A 23869-nucleotide genomic window follows, 5' to 3' on the forward strand; every position below is an offset into this window, starting at 1 on the left:
CTACCACCAATGGGCATTTAGGTTGATTCCATGTCTTTATTCTTGTGAATAGTGCTGCAATGAACATGCTCATGCATGTATCTTTATGACAGAAGGATTTATATTCCTTTGGGTATGTGCCCAGTAATGGGATTGCTGGGTCAAATTGTAGTTCTGTTTTTAGCTCTTTGAGGATTTGCCAAACTGCTTTTCACAGTGGCTGAACTAATTTACCTTCCCACCAACTATGCATTTTCTTTTCTGTGTAGGCTCACCAGCATCTATTGTTTTTTGGCTTTTTAATAATAGCCATTGTGACTGGTGTGAGATGGCACCTCATTGTAGTTTTGATTTGCATTTTTCTAAGGTTCAGTGATGTTGAACTTTTTTCATATGCCTGTTGGCTACATATATGTCTTCTTTTGGAAAGTGTCTGTTCATGTCCTTTGCCCACTTTTTAATGGAGTTATTTGTTTTTGCTTGCTGAATTTTTAAGTTTCTTACAGATAGTGGATATTAGACCTTTGTCAGATGCATAGTTTGCAAAAAAATTCTCCCATTTTGCAGGTTGTCTGTTTGTTGACAGTTTCTTTTGCTGTGCTGAAGCTCTTTAGTTTAATTAGATCCCATTTGTCAATTTTTGCTTTTGTTACAATTACTTTTGGCATCTTTGTCATGAAATCTTTGCCCATTCCTATGTCAGAATGATACTGTCTATGTTGTCTTCCAGGGTTTTTATAGTTTTGGGTTTTACATTTAAGTCTTTAATCCATCTTGAGTTGATTTTTGTATATGGTGTAAGAAAGGGGTCCAGTTTTAATCTTCTGCCTATGGCTAGCCAGTTATACCAACATCACTTATTGAATAGGAAGTCCTTTCCCCATTGCTTGTTTTTGTCTGCTTTGTCAAAGATCAGATGGTTGCAGGTATGTGGCCTAGTTTCTGGGCCCTCTTGTTTCTGACCCATTTGTCTATGTGTCTGTTCTTGTACCAGTACCATGCTGTTTTGGTTACTGTAGCCCTATAGTATAGTTTAAAGTTAAGTAGTGTGATGCCTCCAGCTTTGTTCTTTTGCTTAGGATTGCCTTGGCTATTGAGGCTCTTTTTTGGTTCCATATGAATTTTAGAATATTTTTTCTTTTCTTTTGAGTGACTGTACAGAATGGGACTTTTGGATTTGGGTAGTCACTTAGTATATTGTAAGGTTAAATAAAACTAACTCCTAGCACTGCTGTAACAAACAACCCACAGATCTCAGGGCTTAACATAATAAGTGTTTTATATTTTTCATAGCCTGAATAGTGCAGGGAAACTGTTTCTTTAATGATTGAGGTACTCAGTCACCTTCATTTAGTGGCTTTATCATCCTCTAAGTTCTTTTCAAATTTCTGCACTGCAAACTCTGCATTCAGCTGCCTAATGAGCAAAGAGAAAGAACATGAAAGATTATACAAGAAGTTCTAGGAGTCAATTTTGAAAGTGTTTTACAATAGCTCTGCTCACTTTCCATTAATTGGACTCCAATCACATGGCCCAACATAGTAGTAGTAAGTCGAGCAGAAGATATTTTTAGGGGAGTTCTCAGGAAGAAGAGAAACAACGTGGATAATGAGAAGTGCTAGTGTTCTCAGCTGTAATAAGTTTAGAATTATGAACTCAGCTGTGAGATAAAGGCATATGTTCTTTGAATATTTATAGTTTCTGAAGTTATTGGTTACTTTCATCTCTAAACAGAACACCTTAAGCTTTCTTCCTGTAAAACTGCAGAAAGTTTCAATAAAGTCATTTTAGGATAGCTGGTTGTCACCTCCCACCCAATAGCTGTTCCTGGCTTTTGATGTTTTGTCTCTGCTACTGCAGGCTGACCCAATTTGCAATAAGCATGAGCACAGCTCCCTTTCTTCATTCTCTAAGACCACACCAACACAGGTTAGACAATAGGTAGTAGTGATTATCAGCAAAGATTTGTTGAAGGCCTAGATGTACAATCAAGGGGGCATTCCAGCATAGAAAAGAAGGAAATTTGGTTTGCTGTTTCAAAGCTCCAGCAACAAACCCTACCATGGAAGTTTCTCTCCAGATCTTAGAATCTGACCTATTGGCATGAATCTAGGGGCCATTCGAAGACTTTCTCCCAATTTCTTCTTTCTCTTTTCCCAAAGTCCTTCTGTAAACAAAGAAACCAAACAAATAAACAACAATTTCTCCACTGTAAGAAGAAATCACCAAAATTCTCACTTCAGAATACCATACCTGTTGGCCAAGCAACCAACCAAACAACCACAAAAACTATAGGAAATAGCTTTTCTGCCAAAAGGAAACATCTTTTACCTCTTATGCTGGAAAATTTCAACAACAACTTTGAGACTTAGTATTTCCCAAACAAATTAGTCTTTTGTTCTTGGTTTGTCCATCTAAAAACCTCATTTAATTATTTATTTATTTATTTAGAGATGAAGGCTTGCTCTATTGCCCAAGCTGGGGTATTGTGGCAGGATCTTGGCTCACTGCAGCCTCCACCTCCCAGGTTCAAGCAATTCTGCTGCCTCAGTCTCCCAAGTAGTTGTGACTACAGACGCATGCCACCACATCCAGCTAGTTTTTTTTGTATTTTCAGTGGAAACAGAGTTTCACCATGTTGGCCAGGCCGGTCTCAAACTCCTGACCCCAGGTGATCCACCCACCTCAGCCTCCCAAAGTGCTGGGATTACAGGCATAAGCCACCATGCCCTGCCATAAAAAGACTTTAAATAATTTCCCCAAATGACAATTTTCTCCCTCAAGTGCTCTCCTACTTCCTAGAAAAATGATTCCCCATACCCCCTTGCTTTGTTTTTTTGTTTGATTCCCTCTGACATTATTTCTCTTTATACCAGTGGTATATTATAATAAGGCTTTTATTATAACTTTAGGAAATGTTTAAAAAGTGAAAGGAAATCTGAACTTTCAAAGAATCATTAGGAAAATGGTGCAGACATTCTCAACCTTATCTGCACATTAGAATCACTCAGGGAGCATCTAAAAATCTTGATCCTCAAACCACATTCCAGAACAATTAGATTAGAAAGAAGAAGAAGATGAGAGCTAGATATTAGTATACTTTTGAAAGTTCTTCACAAGATTCCAATGTGCGGTTAAGATTGAAAGCTACTGGATTAAAGAGACCCATCCTCAATTTAAAGGAGTTAACTTTTAGATGACAGTTAAATTACAAAATATGTGTGTTTTCAAAAGTAGAGAGCTAGATATACCTTTAGGGTGATTTCTCTTGGCAAATGGCCTACAATTCCCTTGGATTATCACTGTTCAAAGATACTGACACTAGGATATGATGTTTTGGCTTCCATGTGGATTTAGATTGCTGTTTTTTTCTGCAAGCAATAGTATCAGCCATGATAATAACTTGGCTGTCAAATATGCACATTTAAAACCTGGAAATGATTCCCACCATCAGTTAAATTTTATCATGCAGGGGTAATTAAAACATTTTGCAATAATTATAATTTAAAGTAAAGGAAATTGTATTAAATTTCCCATGGCTAAGATTATTAGACAACTAGTAAACCTTTTAGAAGCAGTGACATGAAGGAAATGAAAGAATGATTAAATAACTTTACAGATTTTCTAAACTCTCAGCCCACCCAGTATATAGCTCTATGTGGTAATAATAAATTACCTTTAATATTAACTTTCTGTGCCCAGGATTATCTTCCCAAAATAATGAAAATTGTCTGAATTCCACCTTTTCTACTATTAAATATTCTACTACTAATACTGTTTACAAAGTATTAGTCCATTTTCATACTGCTATGAAGAAATACCCAAGACTGGGTAATTTATTAAAAAAAATGGTTTAACGGACTCACAGTTCCACATGGCTGGGGAGGCCTCACAATCATGGCGGAAGGTGAAGGAAGAGCAAAGGCACCTGTTACATGGCATCAGGCAAGAGAGTGTGTGCAGAAGAACTGCTCTTTGTAACACCATCAGATCTCCTGAGACTTATTCACTAACACAAGAACAGTATGGGAAAACCTGCCCCATGATTCAATTACCTCCCACTGGGTCCCTCCTACAACATGTGGGGATTATAGGAGCTAAAATTCAAGATGAGATTTGGGTGGGGACACAGCCAAACTATATCACAAAAGAATTGGAGAATATTTTATGCATATATGTATTGTTTTCAAGATTTTTATTTTTATTTTTTTAAGATGGGGCCTCACTCTGTTGCCCAGGCACTACAGCCTCCAACTCCTAGGTTCAGGCAATTCTCCCACCTTAGTGTCTGTTTGTGCTTCTGACTAGCTGGGACTGCAGGCAAGTGCCACCATGGCTGGCTACAAGATGTCTTCCTTACCCTAAAAAGTACTTTCAACTCCTACTTATCAGGGACTTATTAAATGGCTGCCTTCCTTCTGTTGTTCCCATTCTTATGATGCCATATCTGTCTGGGGATATCAATACATTTTAGCCTTCCAAATCAGAAACTTTCAGGTCATCTTTGGCTTTTTATTCTGCTCCGTTCCTAAACTCCAGGGCCATTAAAATAAATGATTTATCCCTTTGGAATATCTTTCAGATGTTGTGCATCCTCTACATTTCAGCTACCACTTTGTAGAATAGGCTTTTATTGCCAAACTTCCTAGCTGGTCTCCCAGCCTTCATCACTCTCTCTCTTTTGAATTAACCCTGTTTTTCTATGAATTTGACCTTCATGGTGATCCCTTTCAGCAAAGCCATAAATTCTAAATCCCTTAGCCTGCCTCTTAAGGCCCTTCATAAGCAGATTTTTCTCTGAGTCTCCAATTTATTTCCTGCTATTCCAACACCCATCTGGGCTGACAATGTAGATTTTCCATAGGAAAGTCTTAAAATTTTTTTTAAAGAAGAGAGGATGCTTACAGATAATTATTAGGTAGCTTGAAAATTGTTTTCAATGCAGCACAATTCCCCGAAGATGCAGTCTAGTTGATATACAAAATGCAATTTATTTATTTCCCCTAGAACCAATTGCTCTGTGCCTTGGGTAAATCACTTGGCCACTTGCCTTGATTATAAAAAATTGATAGTAAGTCCTGATTCCCATTTGTTTCTTGTAACAATGAGAAATCAAAGGAGATGGTAGGTAAATAGATTTGGGACTCATGAGAAGTTAATAAGTCAAAAAGGTGTTATTGTTGGCTTTGAAATGCATGTGAAGCTGATTATTAAAGAATCAGCTCCTCCCACCCTCAGGAAGATAGCACTAGGGGTGCTGATTACTGTGTCTGCTCCTCTCTGTTTCTTCTACTCTATGGAATCACTCTGGTCTTCAACCCCTACTGAAGAAACAGGCTCAGGGGATTAAGTTTTTTTTACTTTGTAACCTACTTTTTCCAGTTTTTTTGGACCCAGGGTGAGTGGGCAATGTCTGTTTGGACTGCTATAACAAAATACCGTAGACTAAGTAGCTTATAAAAAACAACAGAAAATTATTTCTCACAGTTCTGGAGGCTGGAGGTTCAAGATTAAGGCACTTGTAGATTCAGTGTCTAAAGAGGGTCTGCTTCCTGGTGCATAGACCTTCCAGCTGTGTCCTCACATGGTAGAAGAGGACAACTGTGGTCTTTGCAGCCCCTAATAAGGGTATGAATCCCATTTTTCTTCAGGATTTCACCCCTATGACCTAATTACCTACCAAAGGCCCTACCTCCTAATGGCATTACATTAGGAATTAGATTTCAACATATGAATTTGGAGGGATGCAAACATTCAGTCCATAGCTGACAGTAAACCAAAGATAGCTCAACCACAGACCCCAGCCAGTGGCCTATGGCTTAGCTGACCCACTTATATTTACACTTCAGGGAGTTTAAGTAACATCAAGAGGCTTGGAAAGTTAATGGTGGTAGAAGAAGGATGCAAAAAAAAATATTTTTAAGACCAATTTCATCAACATTTTGCTCATTTTATTTCATTCACCACCTTCACTTTCTTCTCTTACATTTTTTTTTTTTTTTTTTGAGATGGAGTCTCACTCTGTCACCCAGGCTGGAGTGCACTGGTGCAATCTTGGCTCACTGCAAGCTCTGCCTCCCGGGTTCATGCCATTCTCCTGCCTCAACCTCCAGAGTAGCTGGGACTACAGGCACCCGCCACTACGCCTGGCTAATTTTTTGTATTTTTAGTAGAGACAGGGTTTCACCATGTTAGCCAGGATGGTCTTCATCTCCTGACCTTGTGATCCACCCACCTCAGCCTCCCAAAGTGCTGAGATTACAGGTGTGAGCCACCATGCCTGGCCCTTCTCTTACATTTTAAAAGCAAATCACAGATACCATGTAATTTCTTCTCTAAATACTTTGTTATGGACCTTGAACAAATAAAGTTTTTTTAAAAAATGTTTTTACAGAACTAATAGTAATTTTTAAACGTTGTTAGATACCCAGTCCACATTCAAATTTCTCCAGTTTTCTCAATTATGTCTTTTTACAGGTAGTTTGAGTTAGAATACAAACCACACCTTCACATTACATTCAGTTATTCTGTGACAGCTCCCTCCGGTTGTTTGATCCTCTAGAATTTCTCACATTCTGAATTTGGCTGATTGCTTCTTTAACCTTTTAAAAGGTAAACATTTCCTTCTATCCCTTATATTGCCTAGAAACTGAGAGTTAGAGGCTTGATTAGATATTCAAGTATAAATTTTTAAGCAAGATCACTTTGTGTAGCTACTGTTGTATACTTTTTAGTATGCCCTGTTATGAAGCACATCATGTCCGGTTGTCCTGCTTTTAGAAAAGCTGGCCATATATTGTTGTCACACTTCCCATGGAGAGTTGGAGTCTCTCTCTCCTCTCTTCAGTCTAGGCTAAATCTTGTGCCCTGCTTGGCCAGCAGAATGCTCACAGCCAGTTACAGACCCAGACTCCAGGAAAGCTGGCCAACTCTACATCTAGGGAAGCTTCTGTCCCTGGCTCCTCCATCCTATATTCTCTCTCCCACTATAGTGAAGCATTTTTAAAAATTAATTTTGACTTACTGTTTCATTATTTCTTTATGAAAATATAAATAAATATGTATATTTATGTTCTTATTACCCTTTTTTTACACAAAAATTAAAATACTGGAAGTAGGATACTATACAAGGCTTTTGTCCCTTTACAATATAACCTAAAGATCATTCCCTATTGGTATATATTGTTCTCATTACTTTTTATAGTTACACAGTCTTTCACCATCTGCGTGTATAATAGTCTACTCAATCAGTCCCCTTTTGATGGAAATTGGGTTGTTTTCAGCTTTATGCTTATGCAAATGATGTTACAATGAATAGCTTTGTGTAGATATCATTTGGTGTACTTGCCAACATGTCAGAGCTAGATTTCCAGGAGTGAGGTTGAAGGGGGAAAGCATCCGTGTATAACTTTGCTAGGTGAGGACAGCTGAAATTGAAGATAGCAAAGGAAATCTATTGGGAGAGATGAGAAGGCAGTAGAAGCACTAACGAAAGTGGAGACCCAGTGAGAGCAATGGGGTGGCCCCTTAGCTGGCCACCGTGAGAGCAGGCAGTTCCCAGAGCCTCCAGAATGTCCTTTCAGTGTTGGATTCCAATTTTAGGTACAATTCACCTGTATCTTTAAAAACTATTTTCTTAAGGTGACTTGAGTGGGATTCTGATCTTCGGAAACGAAGGAGTCTAACTAGAATAGTTAGTGGAACTATATTGAAAAGTTTTTGTCATTACAATTTTTATAAATTTTATTTATTCTCTGATATTTTATTATGAAAATTATCAAGCACACAGAAAAGTTGAAAGAATAGTGCAATGATCATCTCTATAGCCACCATCCAAATATGACAATTAATAATATTTGTCATGTATACTTTTATTCTGTAGGGTAATTTCGACTAAGTTTCACATATCATTACACTTCAGTTCCTAAATACTTCAGTATACATTTCCTAAGAATAAGGACATTCTCCTAATAACTACAACACTATTATCAAAACTAAGAAAATCAGCAATATTTTCCTAACATCATCTAATATTTTATAGATATTTAAATTTCCGCATAATTTCTAGAATGATTTTATAAATACCTTTTTTTCAAGGCATAACCAACCAGGATACATGTACTGCATTTGAAATATATATGTAAACACAAATTCGTGTTAAGGAAATATGCTTCACTTTAAACTTTATTAAGTTTTATTAGAAGAGATTTATACTTTTCTTGAAAAAATTTTAGCATCTAAGGGGAAGATCAACTGATTCATCCCCTGACTTTTTCATATGATAAATTTTATATTAATGGGTTTTTCAATATTAATTTTCTCTTTAATTTCCTCAATAAGCCCCACTTGGTCATGATATATTTTTAGAAGGCTGCTCTTGTATTTTGGTTGCTAATATTCTATTTAACGTTTTCGTGGAGGGAGGTACCCAAAATGGCCGAATAGGAACAGCTCCAGTCTACAGCTCCCAGTGTGAGCGATGCAGAAGATGGGTGATTTCTGCATTTCCAACTGAGGTACTGGGTTCATCTCACTGGGGAGTGACGGACAGTGGGTGCAGGACAGTGGCTGCAGTGCACCATGCATGAGACGAAGCAGGGCGAGGCATCGCCTCACTTGGGAAGCACAAAGAGTCAGGGGATTCCCTTTCCTAGTCAAAGAAAGGGGTGACAGATGGCACCTGCAATACCGGGTCACTCCCACCCTAATACTGCGCTTTTCCAATGGGCTTCACAAATGGCACACCAGGAGATAATATCCCGCACCTGGCTTGGAGGGTCCTATGTCCACCAAGCCTCGCTCATTGCTAGTACAGCAGTCTGAGATCAAACTACAAGGTGGTACCTGAAGGAAGCACTAAACATGGAAAGGAACAACCAGTACCAGCCACTGCAAAAACATGCCAAATTGTAAAGACCATCAAGGCTAGGAAGAAACTGCATCAACTAATGAACAAAATAACCAGCTAGCATCATAATGACAGGATCAAAATCACACATAACAATACTAAACTTAAATGTGAATGGGCTAAAGGCTCCAATTAAAAGACACAGACTGGCAAATCGGATAAAGAGTCAAGAACCATCAGTGTGCTGTATTCAGGAAACCCATCTCACATGCAGAGACACACATAGGCTCAAAATAAAAGGATGGAGGAAGATCTACCAAGCAAATGGAAAACAAAAAAAGGAAGGGGTTGCAATCCTAGTCTTGGATAAAACAGACTTCAAACCAACAAAGATCAAAAGAGACAAAGAAGGCCATTACATAATGGTAAAGGGATCAATTCAACAAGAAGAACTAACTATCCTAAATATCTATGCACACAATACATGAGCACCCAGATTCATAAAGCAAGTCCTTAGTGACCTACAAAGAGACTTAGAATCCCACACAATAATAATGGGAGACTTTAACACCCCACTGTCAACATTAGACAGATCAATGAGACAGAAAGTTAACAAGGATATCCAGGAATTGAACTCAGCTCTGCACCAAGTGGACCTAATAGACATCTACAGAACTCTCCACCCCAAATCAACAGAATATACATTCTTTTCAGCACCACACCTTACCTATTCCAAAATTGACCACATAGTTGGAAGTAAAGCACTCCTCAGTAAATGTAAAATAACAGAAATTATAACAAATTGTCTCTCAGATCACAGTGCAATCAAACTAGAATGCAGGATTAAGAAACTCACTCAAAACTGCTCAACTGCATGGAAACTGAACAACCTGATCCTGAATGACTACTGGATACATAACAAAATGAAGGCAGAAATAAAGATGTTCTTTGAAATGAATGAGAACAAAGACATAACATACCACAACCTCTGGGACACATTCAAAGCAGTGAGTAGAGGGAAATTAATAGCACTAAATGCCCATAAGAGAAAGCAGGAAAGATCTAAAATGGACACTCTAACATCACAATTAAAAGAACTAGAGAAGCAAGAGCAAATACATTCAAAAGCTAGCAGAAGGCAAGAAATGACTAAGATCAGAGCAGAACTGAAGGAAATAGAGACACAAAAACCCTTCAAAAAATCAATGAATCCAGGAGCTGGTTTTTTTGAAAACATCAACAAAACTGATAGACTGCTAGCAAGACTAATAAAGAAGAAAAGACAGAAGAATCAAATAGATGCAATAAAAAATGACAAAGGGGATATCATCACTGATACCACAGAAATACAAACTACCATCAGAGAATCCTATTAACACCTCTACACAAATAAGCTAGAAATTCTAGAAGAAATGGGTAAATTCCTCAACACATACACCCTCCCGAGACTAAACAAGGAAGAAGTTAAATCTCTGAATACACCAATAACAGGCTCTGAAATTGAGGCAATCATTAATACCTTACCAACCAAAAAAAGTGCAGGACCAGATGGATTCACAGCCAAATTCTACCAGAGGTACAAGGAGGAGCTGGGACCATTCCTTCTGAAACTATTCCAATCAAAAGAAAAAGAGGGAAACCTCCCTAACTCATTTGATGAGGCCAGCATCATCACGATACGAAGGCCTGGCAGAGACACAACAAAAAAAGAGAATTTTAGACCAATATCTTTGATGAACATTGATGCAAAAATCCTCAATAAAATACTGGCAAACAGAATCCAACAACAAAAAGCTTAACCACCATAATCAAGTGGGCTTCACCCCTGGGAGGCAAGGCTGGCTCAACATATGCAAAACAATAAATGTAATCCAGCATACAAACAGAATCAAAGACAAAAACCACATAATTATCTCAATAGATGAAGAAAAGGCCTTTGACTAAATTCAACAATGCCTTATGCTAAAAACTCTCAATAAATTAGGTACTGATGGGACATATCTCAAAATAATAAGGGCTATCTATGACAAACCCACAGCCAATATCATACTGAATGGACAAAAACTGGAAGCATTCCCTTTGAAAACTGGCACAAGACAGGGATACCCTCCCTCACCACTCCTATTCAACATAGTGTTGGAAGTTCTGCGCAATCAGGAAGGAGAAGGAAATAAAGGGTATTCAATTAGGAAAACAGGAAGTCAAATTGTCCCTGTTTGCAGATGACATGATTGTATATCTAGAAAACCCCATCGTCTTAGCCCAAAATCTCCTTAAGCTGATAAGCAACTTCAGCAAAGTCTCAGGATACAAAATCAATGTGCAAAAATCACAAGCATTCTTATACAACAATAACAGACAAACAGAGAGCCAAATCATAAGTGAATTCCCATTCACAATTGCTTCAAAGAGAATAAAATACCTAGGAATGCAACTTATGAGGGAGGTGAAGGACCTCTTCAAGGAGAACTACAAACCACTGCTCAACTAAATAAAAGAGGATACAAACAAATGGGAGAACATTCCATGCTCATGGGTAGGAAGAATCAATATCGTGAAAATGGCCATACTGCCCAAGGTAATTTATAGATTCAATGCCATCCCCATCAAGCTACCAATAACTTTCTTCACAGAATTGGAAAAAAACTACTTTAAACTTCATATGGAACCCAAAAAGAGCCTGCATTGCCAAGTCAATCCTAAACCAAAAGGACAAAGCTGGAGGCATCGCACTACCTGACCTCAACCTATACTACAAGGCTACAGTAACCAAAACAGCATGGTACTGGTGCCAAAACAAAGATATAGACCAAGGGAACAGAACAGAGCCCTCAGAAATAATGTCGCATGTCTACAACTATCTGATCTTTGACAAACCTGACAAAAACAAGCAATAGGGAAAGGATTCCCTATTTAATAAATGGTGCTGGGAAAACTGGCTAGCCATATGTAGAAAGCTGAAACTGGATCCCTTCCTCACATCTTAAACAAAAATTAATTCAAGATGGATTAAAGACTTACATTTTAGACCTAAAACCATAAAAACCCTAGAAGAAAACCTAGGCAATACCATTCAGGACATAGGCATGGGCAAGGACTTCATGTCTAAAACACCAAAAGCAATGGTAACAAAAGCCAAAATTGACAAATGGGATCTAATTAAACTAAAAAGCTTCTGCACAGCAAAAGAAACTACCATCAGAGTGAACAGGCAACCTACAGAATGGGAGAAAATTTTTGCAGCCTACTCATCTGACAAAGGCCTAATATCCAGAATCTACAATGAACTCTAACAAATTTACAAGAAAAAAACAAACAACCCCATCAAAAAGTGGGTGAAGGATATGAGCAGACACTTCTCAAAAGAAGACATTTATGCAGCCCAAAAACACATGAAAAAATGCTCATCATTACTGGCCATCAGAGAAATGCAAATCAAAACCACAGTGAGATACCATCTCACACCAGTTAGAATGGTGATCATTAAAAAGTCAGGAAACAACAGGTGCTGGAGAGGATGTGGAGAAATAGGAACACTTTTACGCTGTTGCTGGGACTGTAAACTAGTTCAACCATTGTGGAAGTCAGTGTGGTGATTCCTCAGGGATCTAGAACTAGAAATACCGTTTGACCCAGCCATTCCATTACTGGGGATATACCCAAAGGATTATAAATCATGCTGCTGTAAAGACACATGCACACGTATGTTTACTGTGGAACTATTCACGATAGCAAAGACTTGGAACCAATCCAAATGTCCAACAATGATAGACTGGATTAAGAAAATGTGGCACATATCCACCATGGAATACTATGCAGCTATAGAAAATGAAGAGTTCATGTCCTTTGTAGGGACATGGTTGAAGCTGGAAACCATCATTCTCAGTAAACTATCACAAGGACAAAAAACCAAACACTGCATGTTCTCACTCATAGGTGGGAATTGAACAATGAGAACACATGGACACAGGAAGGGGAACATCACACACTGGGGACTGTTGTGGGGTGGGGGGAGGGGGGAGGGATAGCATTAGGAGATATACCTAATGCTAAGTGATGAGTTAATGGTTGCAGCACACCAACATGGCACATGTATACATATGTAACAAACCTGCACGTTGTGCACATGTACCCTAAAATTTAAAAGTATAATAATAATAAAATAAAATAAAAGGTTTTTGCATGGCTCTAAGTCCCAGTAGTCCATGATTTTCTTCTGTGTGTGTGTAAATAAACAATGTTTATTTGATTTTGTTGTCAATGTTATGCTCACTTGAAACTCTTGGAGTTTTCTTTTTCTTCTTTATGCTTAAGAACATTTAGAATAGATTGATATTATTCACTCTTTGAAGGTTGGTATATTTCCTTTGGGATGGTTTGTAGGCCTGGTGCTTTCATGGGAGTATGGATAGGTCTTCTATTTTTGCTATTGCTTCTGTAAAATGTGATATACTTAAACAACTCAAAAATAGTCTTTGCCGCATTAGTTTTTGTGTATTAAGTTTTCCTGGAAAATTACTTATTACATTGAGGTTTTCAGTGTGATTGTTAGTTTTTTGGCATGCATGCAAGTAATCTGTCATAATTTTTAATATTCTGTATTTGATGGTTACTTCCTCATTGCAACTTTTTTATTTTGGGTATGTGTGCTTGGAGTCTTTTTTTTTTTTTTTTTCTTATTTTTTGATGAGGTAAGCTAGTGCTTTTTCTTTTTTTCTTTTTTTTTTTTTTCTTTTTCTTTTTTTTTTTTGAGATGGAGTTTTACTCTTGTTGCCCAGGCTGGAGTGCAATGGCACAATCTTGGCTCACTGCAATCTCCACCTCCCAGGTTCAAGCAATTCTCCTGCCTCAGCTTCCCAAGTAGCTGGGATTACAGGCATGCACCACCATGCCTGGCTAATTTTTGTATTTTTAGTAGAGACGGGGTTCCTCCTTGTTGGTCAGGCTGGTCTTGAACTCCCGAACTCAGGTGATCCACCCACCTCAGCCTCCCAAAGTGCTGGGATTACAGGCATGAGCCACTGCCACCAGCTGAGCTAGTGCTTTTTCTATTTTTTGATCCTTACACATAACCTTCTATCATTTAAAATTATTTATACTAATATTATTATCCTTTTACCAATTTATTCCTTCTGCATTTTTGAGGTAGTTGCTTTCTTGTTCTGTTTCTAACTTTTTCAGTTGGATATCTAATTAGTTAGTTTTTATTTCATTTAATTGATTTAATTGATATTTTTAATGTTATTAATTTGCCTCTGATTACTGTTTTAATTATATTCCATAGATTCTGAAATGTAGTATTTGTATAAATATTTTTTAGAAATTCTGAAATTTCAGTTTGGTTCTACTTTGACCCAAGAATTATGTAATAATAAGTTTTAAAATTTCCAGATAGAAGGGTGTTTTAAAATTTTATTATGACCTTCTGGTTTATTACTTTGTAATTAGATAACATTTTTATTATCCTTACTTTGATGAGACTTATAAAGTTTTGTCTGTTTTGAGATGGCATCTCTCTTTGTCCCCCAGGCTGTAGGGCAGTGGCGCAATCTCGGCTCACTGCTACCTCCGCCTCCTGGGCTCAAGTGATTTTCATTCTGCAGCCTCTTGAGTAGCTAGGATTACAAGCGCAAGCCACATGTCATATTTTTAGTAGAGACAGGGTTTCACCATGTTGGCCAGGCTTGATCCACCAGCATCAGCCTCCCAAAGTGCTGGGATTACAGGCGTGAGCCACTGCACCCAGCCTAACATTTTCTTTATGAGTTAATACATGGTTAATTTTTATTAGTGTGCCATGTTTACTTGGAAAACAAAATATTACCTACGTTTTTGTCTATTCTTGCTTCTCTTATAGCTTCTGAGTTTTGAAGTTTGTTTTTATGTCATTTGGGTGCATGATGAGCCACCATACCTGGCCTCAGTTGGGTTACTTTAAAAAATTTATTTAGCCAGTCTATATCTTTTAAGTCAGTAATATAGTCCATTTACATTCAAAGTTATTATTGACATGTGAGGTTTTGCTTTTGTCATAGTGCTCATTGTTTTCTGGTTGCCTTTGTATATTTTTTGTTCCATTCTTTCTGCCTTATTTTTTTGTCCTAACAGTTTGCTGGTTTTCTGTAGGGGTAAAAATTTTAGTCCCATCTCTTTCTCATTTGTGTGTCTGCTCTACCAGTGAGTTTTATACTTCTGTGTGTTTTCGTGATGGTAGATATCATTCATTCACTTTCAAATGTAGGACTCCCTTAAACATGTCTTGTAGGACTGCTTTAGTGGTAATAAATTTCTTTCATTTTGCTTTTCCTGGAAAGTCTTTATTTCTCCATTTTGAGGAATAGATTTACTGGGTGTAGTATTCTTGGCTCTCAGTCATTTTTTTTCTTTCAGCACTTTGAATATATCATCTCATTTTCTTCTGGTTTTTAAGTCTTCTGCTGAGAAATCCAATGTTAATCTGATGGGGTTCCCTTCTAAGTGACTATATGCTTTTCTCTCACTGTTTTAGAATTCCATCTTTATTACTGACTTTTGACAGTTTGCCTATAATGTACCTCAGAGAAGGCCTTTTTGCATGAATCTATTTGGGGTATGCTTGAGCTTTCTTCATCTATTTCTCTTGTAGATATCTATTTCTCTTGTAAGGCTTGGGAAGTTTTCAGCTATTATTTCATTAAATAGCTTTTCTTTGTCTCTGCTCATCACTTCTTTTTCTGGAAAATCCAAAATTTTAATATTTGGTCACTTTATTGTGTCCCACAAGTCACATAGACTATCTTCATTCTCTTTTATTTTTATTATTTTTTTAAAAAATCACAGTTTATTTTAAAAATTGACTCAAAATTAATAAGGGATTCAAGTGTAAAATATACAACAAAATATTTTTAAAACATTGATAAAAAAATCTTTAAGATCAGGGTTTACACAGAATGTATTTTTTTATTTTTATTACACTTTAAATTTTAGGGTACATGTGCACAACATGCAGGTTTGTTACATATGTACACATGTGCCATGTTGGTGTGCTGCAACCATTAACTCATCATTTAGCATTAGGTATATATCCTAATGCTATCCCTCCCACCTACCCCCACCCCAAAACCGTCCCCAGTGTGTGATGTTCCCCTTCCTGTGTCCATGTGTTCTCATTGTTCAATTCCCACCTATGAGTGAGAACGTGCGATGTTTGGTTTTTTGTCCTTGCGATGGTTTGCTGAGAATGATGGTTTCCAGCTTCACCCATGTCCCTACAAAGGACATGAACACATCATTTTTTATGGCTGCATAGTATTCCATGGTGGATATGTGCCACATTTTCTTAATCCAGTCTATCATTGTTGGACATTTGGGTTGGTTCCAAGTCTTTGCTATTGTGAATAGTGCCACAATAAACATACGTGTGCATGTGTCCTTACAGCAGCATGCTTTATAATCCTTTGGGTATATACCCAGTAATGGGATGGCTGGGTCAAATGGTATTTCTAGTTCTAGATCCATGAGGAATCATCACACTGACTTCCACAATGGTTGAACTAGTTTACAGTCCCAGCAACAGTGTAAAAGTGTTCCTATTTCTCCACATCCTCTCCAGCACCTGTTGTTTCCTGACTTTTTAATGACCACCTTTCTAACTGGTGTGAGATAGTATCTCATTGTGGTTTTGATTTGCATTTCTCTGATGGCCAGTAACGATGAGCAATTTTTCATGTGTTTTTGGGCTGCATAAATGTCTTCTTTTGAGAAGTGTCTGTTCATATCCTTCACCCACTTTTTGATGGGGTTGTTTGTTTTTTCTTGTAAATTTGTTTGAGTTCATTGTAGATTCTGTATATTAGCCCTTTGTCAGATGAGTAGGTTGTGAAAATTTTCTCCCATTCCATAGGTTACCACTCTCATGGTAGTTTCTTTTGCTGTGCAGAAGCTTTTTAGTTTAATTAGATCCCATTTGTCAATTTTGGCTTTTGTTACCATTGCTTTTGGTGTTTTAGACATGAAGTCCTTGCCCATGCCTATGTCCTGAATGGTATTGCCTAGGTTTTCTTCTAGGGTTTTTATGGTTTTAGGTCTAACATGTAAGTCTTTAATCTATCTTGAATTAATTTTTGTATAAGGTGTAAGGAAGGGATCCAGTTTCAGCTTTCTACATATGGCTTGCCAGGTTTCCCAGCACCATTTATTAAATAGGGAATCCTTTCCCCGTTGCTTGTTTTTGTCAGGTTTGTCAAAGATCAGATAGTTGTAGATATGCAGCATTATTTCTTAGAGCTCTGTTCTGTTCCATTGGTCTATATCTCTGTTTTTGTACTAGTACCATGCTGTTTTGGTTACCGTAGCCTCGTGGTATAGTTTGAGGTCAGGTAGCATGATGCCTCCAGCTTTGTTCTTTTGGCTTAGGATTGACTTGGCAGTGTGGGCTCTTTTTTGGTTCCATATGAACTTTAAAGTAGCTTTTTCCATTCTTGAAGAAAGTCATTGGCAGCTTGATGGGAATGGCATTGAATCTATAAATTACTTTGGGCAGTATGGCCATTTTCACGATATTGATTCTTACTACCCATGAGCATGGAATGTTCTTCCATTTGTTTGTATCCTCTTTTATTTCATTGAGCAGTGTTTTGTAGTTCTCCTTGAAGAGGTCCTTCACATCCCTCATAAGTTGCATTCCTAGGTATTTTATTTTCTTTGAAGCAATTGTGAATGGGAGTTCACTCATGATTTGGCTCTCTGTTTGTCTGTTATTGGTGTATAAGAATGCTTGTGATTTTTGCACATTGATTTTGTATCCTGAGACTTTGCTGAAGTTGCTTATCAGCTTAAGGAGATTTTGGGCTAAGACGATGGGGTTTTCTAGATATACAATCATGTCATCTCCAAACAGGGACAATTTGATTTCCTCTTTTCCTAATCAAATGCCCTTTATTTCCTTCTCCTGCCTGATTGCCCTGGCCAGAAATTCCAACACTATGTTGAATAGGAGTGGTGAGGGAGGGCATCCCTGTCTTGTGCCAGTTTTCAAAGGGAATGCTTCCAGTTTTTGCCCATTCAGTATGATATTGGCTGTGGGTTTGTCATAGATAGCTCTTATTATTTTGAGATACGTCCCATCAATCCCTAATTTATTCAGAGTTTTCAGCATGAAGGGTTGTTGAATTTTGTCAAAGGCCTTTTCTGCATCTATTGAGATAATCATGTGGTTTTTGTCTTTGATTCTGTTTGTATGCTGGATTACATTTATTGTTTTGCGTATGTTGAACCAACCTTACATCCCAGGGATGAGGCCAACTTGATCATGGTGGTTAAGCTTTTTGTTGCTGGATTTGGTTTACCAGGATTTTTGCATCGATGTTCATCAAGTATATTGGTCTAAAATTCTCTTTTTTGTTGTGTCTCTGCCAACCTTTGGTATCATGATGATACTGGCCCCACAAAATGAGTTAGGGAGGATTCTCTCTTTTTCTTTTGATTGGAATAGTTTCAGAAGGAATGGTCCCAGATCCTCCTTGTACCTCTGGTAGAATTCAGCTGTGAATCCGTCTGGTCCTGGACTTTTTTTGGTTGGTAAGGTATTAATGATTGCCTCAATTTCAGAGCCTGTTATTGGTCTATTCAGAGATTCAACTTCTTCCTTGTTTAGTCTTGGCAGGGTGTATGTGTTGAAGAATTTATCCATTTCCTCTAGATTTTCTAGTTTATTTGTGTAGTGGTGTTTATAGCATTATCTGATGGTAATTTATGTTTCTGTGGGATTGGTGGTGATATCCCCATTGTAATTTTTTATTGCATCTATTTGATTCTTCTGTCTTTTCTTCTTTATTAGTCTTGCTAGTAGTCTATCAGTTTTGTTGATGTTTTCAAAAAAACCAGCTCCTGGATTCATTGATTTTTTGAATGTTTTTTGTGTCTCTATTTCCTTCAGTTCTGCTCTGATCTTAGTTATTTCTTCCCTTCTGCTAGCTTTTGAATGTGTTTGCTCTTGCTTCCCTAGTTATTTTAATTGGGATGTTAGGGTGTCCATTTTAGATCTTTCCTGCTTTCTCTTATGGGCATTTAGTGCTATAAATTTCCCTCTACTCACTGCTTTGAATGTGTCCCAGAGATTGTGGTATGTTATGTCTTTGTTCTCATTCATTTCAAAGAACATCTTTATTTCTGCCTTCATTTCATTATGTACCCTGTAGTCATTCAGGATCAGGTTGTTCAGTTTCCATGTAGTTGAGCATATGAGTTGAGTGAATTTCTTAATTGTGAGTTCTAGTTTGATTGCACTGTGATCTGAGAGACAGTTTGTTATAATTTCTGTTCTTTTACATTTGCTGAGGAGTGCTTTACTTCCAACTACTGTGGTCAATTTTGTAATGGGCGTGGTGTGGTGCTGAAAAGAATGTATATTTTGTTGATTTGAGATGGAGAGTTCTGTAGATGTCTATTAGGTCCACTTGGTGGAGAGCTGAGTTCAATTGCTGGATATCCTTGTTAACTTTCTGTCTCATTGATCTGTCTAATGTTGACAGTGGGGTATTAAAGTCTCCCACTATTATTGTGTGGGAGTCTAAGTCTCTTTGTAGGTCTCTAAGGACTTGCTGTTTGAATCTGGGTGCTCCTGTGTTGAGTGCATACATATTTAGGACAGTTAGCTCTTCTTGTTGAATTGATCCCTTTACCATTATGTAATGGCTTTCTTTGTTTCTTTTGATGTTTGTTGGTTTAAGGTCTGTTTTATCAGAGACTAGGATTGCAACCTCTGCCTTTTTTGTTTTCCATTTGCTTGGTAGATCTTCCTCCATCACTTTATTTTGAGCCTATGTGTGTCTCTGCACATGAGATGGGTTTCCTGAATACAGCACACTGATGGGTGTTAACCCTTTATCCAATTTGCCAGTCTGTGTCTTTTAATTGGGGCATTTGGCCCATTTACATTTAAGGTTAATATTGTTGTGTGTGAATTTTATCCTGTCATTATGATGTTAGCTGGTTATTTTACTCGTTAGTTGATGCAGTTTCTTCCTAGCCTTGATGGTCTTTACAATTTGGCATGTTTTTGCAGTGGCTGGTACTGGTTGTTCCTTTCCATGTTTAGTGCTTCCTTCAGGAGCTCTTGTAGGGCAGGCCTGGTGGTGACAAAATCCCTCAGCATTTGATTGTAAAGGATATTATTTCTTCTTCACTTATGAAGCTTCATTTGGCTGGATATGAAATTCTAGGTTGAAACTTCTTTTCTTTAAGAATGTTAAATATTGGTCCCCACTCTCTTCTGGCTTGTAGAGTTTCTGCTGAGAGATCTGCTGTTAGTCTGATGGGCTTCCCTTTGTGGGTAACCCGACCTTTCTCTCTGGCTGCCCTTAACATTTTTTCCTTCATTTCATCTTTGGTGAATCTGACAATTATGTGTCTTGGAGTTGCTCTTCTCGATGAGTATCTTTGTGGCATTCTCTGTATTTCCTGAATTTGAATGTTGGCCTGCCTTGCTAGATTGGGGACTCTCCTGGATAATATCCTGCGGAGTGTTTTCCAACTTGGTTCCATTCTCCCTGTCACTTTCAGGTACACCATTCAGAAGTAGATTTGGTCTTTTCACATAGTCTCATATTTCTTGGAGGCTTTGTTTCTTTTTATTCTTTTTTCTCTAAACTTCTCTTCTCACTTCATTTCATTCATTTGATCTTCCATGACTGATACCCTTTCTTCCAATTGACCGCATTGGCTACTGAAGCTTGTGCATTCATCACGTAGTTCTTGTGCCATGGTTTTCAGCTCCATCAGGTCCTTTAATGAATTCTCTGCATTGGTTATTCTAGGTAGCCATTCATCTAATTTTTTTGAAGATTTTTAACTTATTTGCCATTGCTTTGAACTTCCTCCTTTAGCTCGGAGCAGTTTGATCTTCTGAAGCCTTCTTCTCTCAACTCATCAAAGTCATTCTCCATCCAGCTTTATTCCATTGCTGATGAGGAGCTGCATTCCTTTGGAGAAGGAGAACCACTCTGATTTTTAGTTTCCAGTTTTTCTGCTGTGTTTTTTCCCCATCTTTGTGGTTGTATCTACCTTTGGCCTTTGATGATGGTGATGTACAGATGGGTTTTTTGTGTGGTTGTCCTTTCTGTTTGTTGGTTTTCCTTCTAACAGTCAGGACCCTCAGCTGCAGGTCTGTTGGAGTTTCCTGGAGGTCCACTCCAGACCCTGTTTGCCTGGGTATCAGCAGCGGAGGCTGCAGAACAGCATATATTGGTGAACAGCAAATGTTGCTGCCTGATCATTCCTTTGGAGTTTTTGTCTCAGAGGAGTACCCGGCCATGTGAGGTGTCACTCTGCCCCTACTGGGGGGTGCCTCCCAGTTAGGCTACTTGGGGGTCAGGGGCCCACTTGAGGAGGCAGTCTTTCTGGTCTCAGATCTCCAGCTGTGTGCTGAGAGAATGACTAATCTCTTCAAAGCTGTCAGACAGGGACATTTATGTCTGCAGAGGATTCTGCTGCCTTTTGTTTGGCAATGCCCTGCCCCCAGAGGTGGAGCCTACAGAGGCAGGCAGGCCTCCTTGAGCTGCAGTGGACTCCACCCAGTTCGAGCTTCCCCTTCCCGGTGGCTTTGTTTACCTACTCAAGCCTTGGCAATGGCAGACACCCCTCCCCCAGCCTCATTGCCACCTTGCAATTTGATGTCAGACAGCTGTGCTAGCAATGAGTGAGGCTCCGTTGGCATAGGACCATCTGAGTGAGGCGCAGGATATAATCTCGTGGTGTGCTGTTTGCTAAGACTGTTGGAAAAGCGCAGTATTGTGGTGGGAGTGACCCAATTTTCCAGGTGCCATCTGTCACCCCTTTCTTTGACTAGGAAAGGGAATTCCCTGTCCCCTTGCACTTCCTGGGTGAGGCAATGCCTCACCCTGCTTTGGCTCATGCTCGATGTGCTGCACCCACTGTCCTGCACCCACTTTCTGACACTCCCCAGTGAGATAAACCTGGTACCTCAGTTGGAAATGCAGAAATCACCCATCTTCTGCATTGCTCATGCTGGGAGCTGTAGACTGGAGCTGTTCCTATTTGGCCATCTTGTCTCCACCCCCCTGGCTTTATTTTTCTATCCCTACTTCCTGGTTCACTCATCTGTGCCAAACATGAGATAGACATTGGAGCCTATTGGGTCAGTACTCTGAACAAACATTAAAACCTGTACAGATGATTTGGTCTTTCTTGGGAGATTTATGAATAAAAATATTTTGAAATGTAAATGTGTCATGTTACAGGTCTGTTATCTCAAGCAGTTTCATCTTTACATGATTTTATTTAAAACAAAGCAAGGCCAAACTGCACAAAACAAGAAAATAAAAACATGTCAGTTGATCCAATGAGGATGTGTTGTCTCTGCTTCATTGGCAGATGGAATATGCAATTTACTTCCAGCATAAAACTCTTTCCCTGTCGTTGTGGGCATATAAACATGTGGCATGCTTGACACACCAACTCAGTGCTGAGAAAGAAAAATGATGAGATGATTGTTGTACTGTTTCTAAAGCCAGGCATCTTGACCTTCAATAAACCGGTTTTGTGCTGCAACTTAATAGATGTTAATGATTAAACACACTCAGTGATACAAGTTTTCCTATAAAGCTTGGATAAATTCTAAATTGTGAAATCTCTATACCTGCCTCACTGTGATTTGGGACTCCTGTTAACAGAACAATCTGATGAAGAGTTTTAGGATTTGTTTGGTTGATTCCTCTTGTTACATTTGAAGACTAAGAAGATTTTTTTCTCCCTTTTAATTTACAGAATTAATTAAGGTTCGCTGTAGAGATATTAATAGTACAGACAAGCAAAAACATTCTACAGACCCAATCAGAGAAAAATCATTGTTAAATTCTGGATATGCCTCCTTCCGTATTTAAAAAATGAAGACATTTATTTGAATGTTGTGAGGTTGGGCGCATCCAGGGCCTGTCTGTGCCACAGTACTAAATTGCCACTCTTCCACCTTCCCCGTTCCCTGGGCTATTTCCAGCGGCTTCTGACCCAGAGCTCAGAATAAACTCATTCACCTTTCCCAGCCCACTTTTATTCAGCCATGCCCCACCCTAACAACTTTTCTCTAGCCTTACCTACTCCTTCCTCCCTCCTTTCAATCCCTCAATCACTTTCAATCCCTTTCCTTCCCTGCTATCACCTCCCAGGGCTTTTCTATATTCACTGTATATTAAGCACAATCAGTCCATGTCTGTAAATGTTGACTTGCCTTATTATTGTAAGTGGTTGCATATTATTTCTTCAGATGCCTATAATGTAATTTGTTGAGCCAATCCCATATTGTTAAACAATTTTTAGTTTTTACTGTAACAAAAACCACTGTGATAAATGTCTTATTTGCAATTATTTGCATTTTTTGAGACAGGGTCTTGCTATGTTGCCCAGGCTGACCTTGAACTTTTAGGCCCAAACATCCTCCTGCCTTAGCCTCCCCAGTAGCTGATGTAACCCAGAGTCCCTGGTTTTCCAGGTACCACTGTGAAAAACTACTTCTTATAACTGTTGCACCTGGAGTTCTTGCTGTTTATAAAAGTTCCGGGTGGAGGGAAAAAACAGCTGGATCCAGAGTGGCCTGAGTCTAAGATGAAATTTGGCAAACTCTCCTCATCATCATACTAAAAACTCCACCCAGGGAGGAGCTCATTTGCCATGTTCTATTCATGGGACTATGCCAATGCTACATACAATGACTCAGCTAACCAGCCTATTAGAAATCCTGTTTTCACCTCTGTTCAGGGAGGAATTGCTTTGGGGAATTATCCCTGGTGTCCTTCTTACTTGTTACAAATGGTAAAATATCCTTGTTAATTAAATTCTTCTTGATTGTCGCCATTTGACTTTCACCCACTGAAGCCTCCCCTTATGTGAGTAACACTGGGACTACTGGCACACACCACTGTGCCTGGCTATATTTCCATCTTTGTCCAGTTATTTTCTTGGGATAAGGTACTCCACATAGAATCGCTGAATAAACTGCTGTAATGGGTATTTGTCCTTTTTTGACTATTCAGCATCTACTCACTCTCT

This window comes from Pongo pygmaeus, chromosome 7 (assembly GCF_028885625.2).
Source record: "Pongo pygmaeus isolate AG05252 chromosome 7, NHGRI_mPonPyg2-v2.0_pri, whole genome shotgun sequence".
Taxonomy (NCBI): domain Eukaryota; kingdom Metazoa; phylum Chordata; class Mammalia; order Primates; family Hominidae; genus Pongo; species Pongo pygmaeus.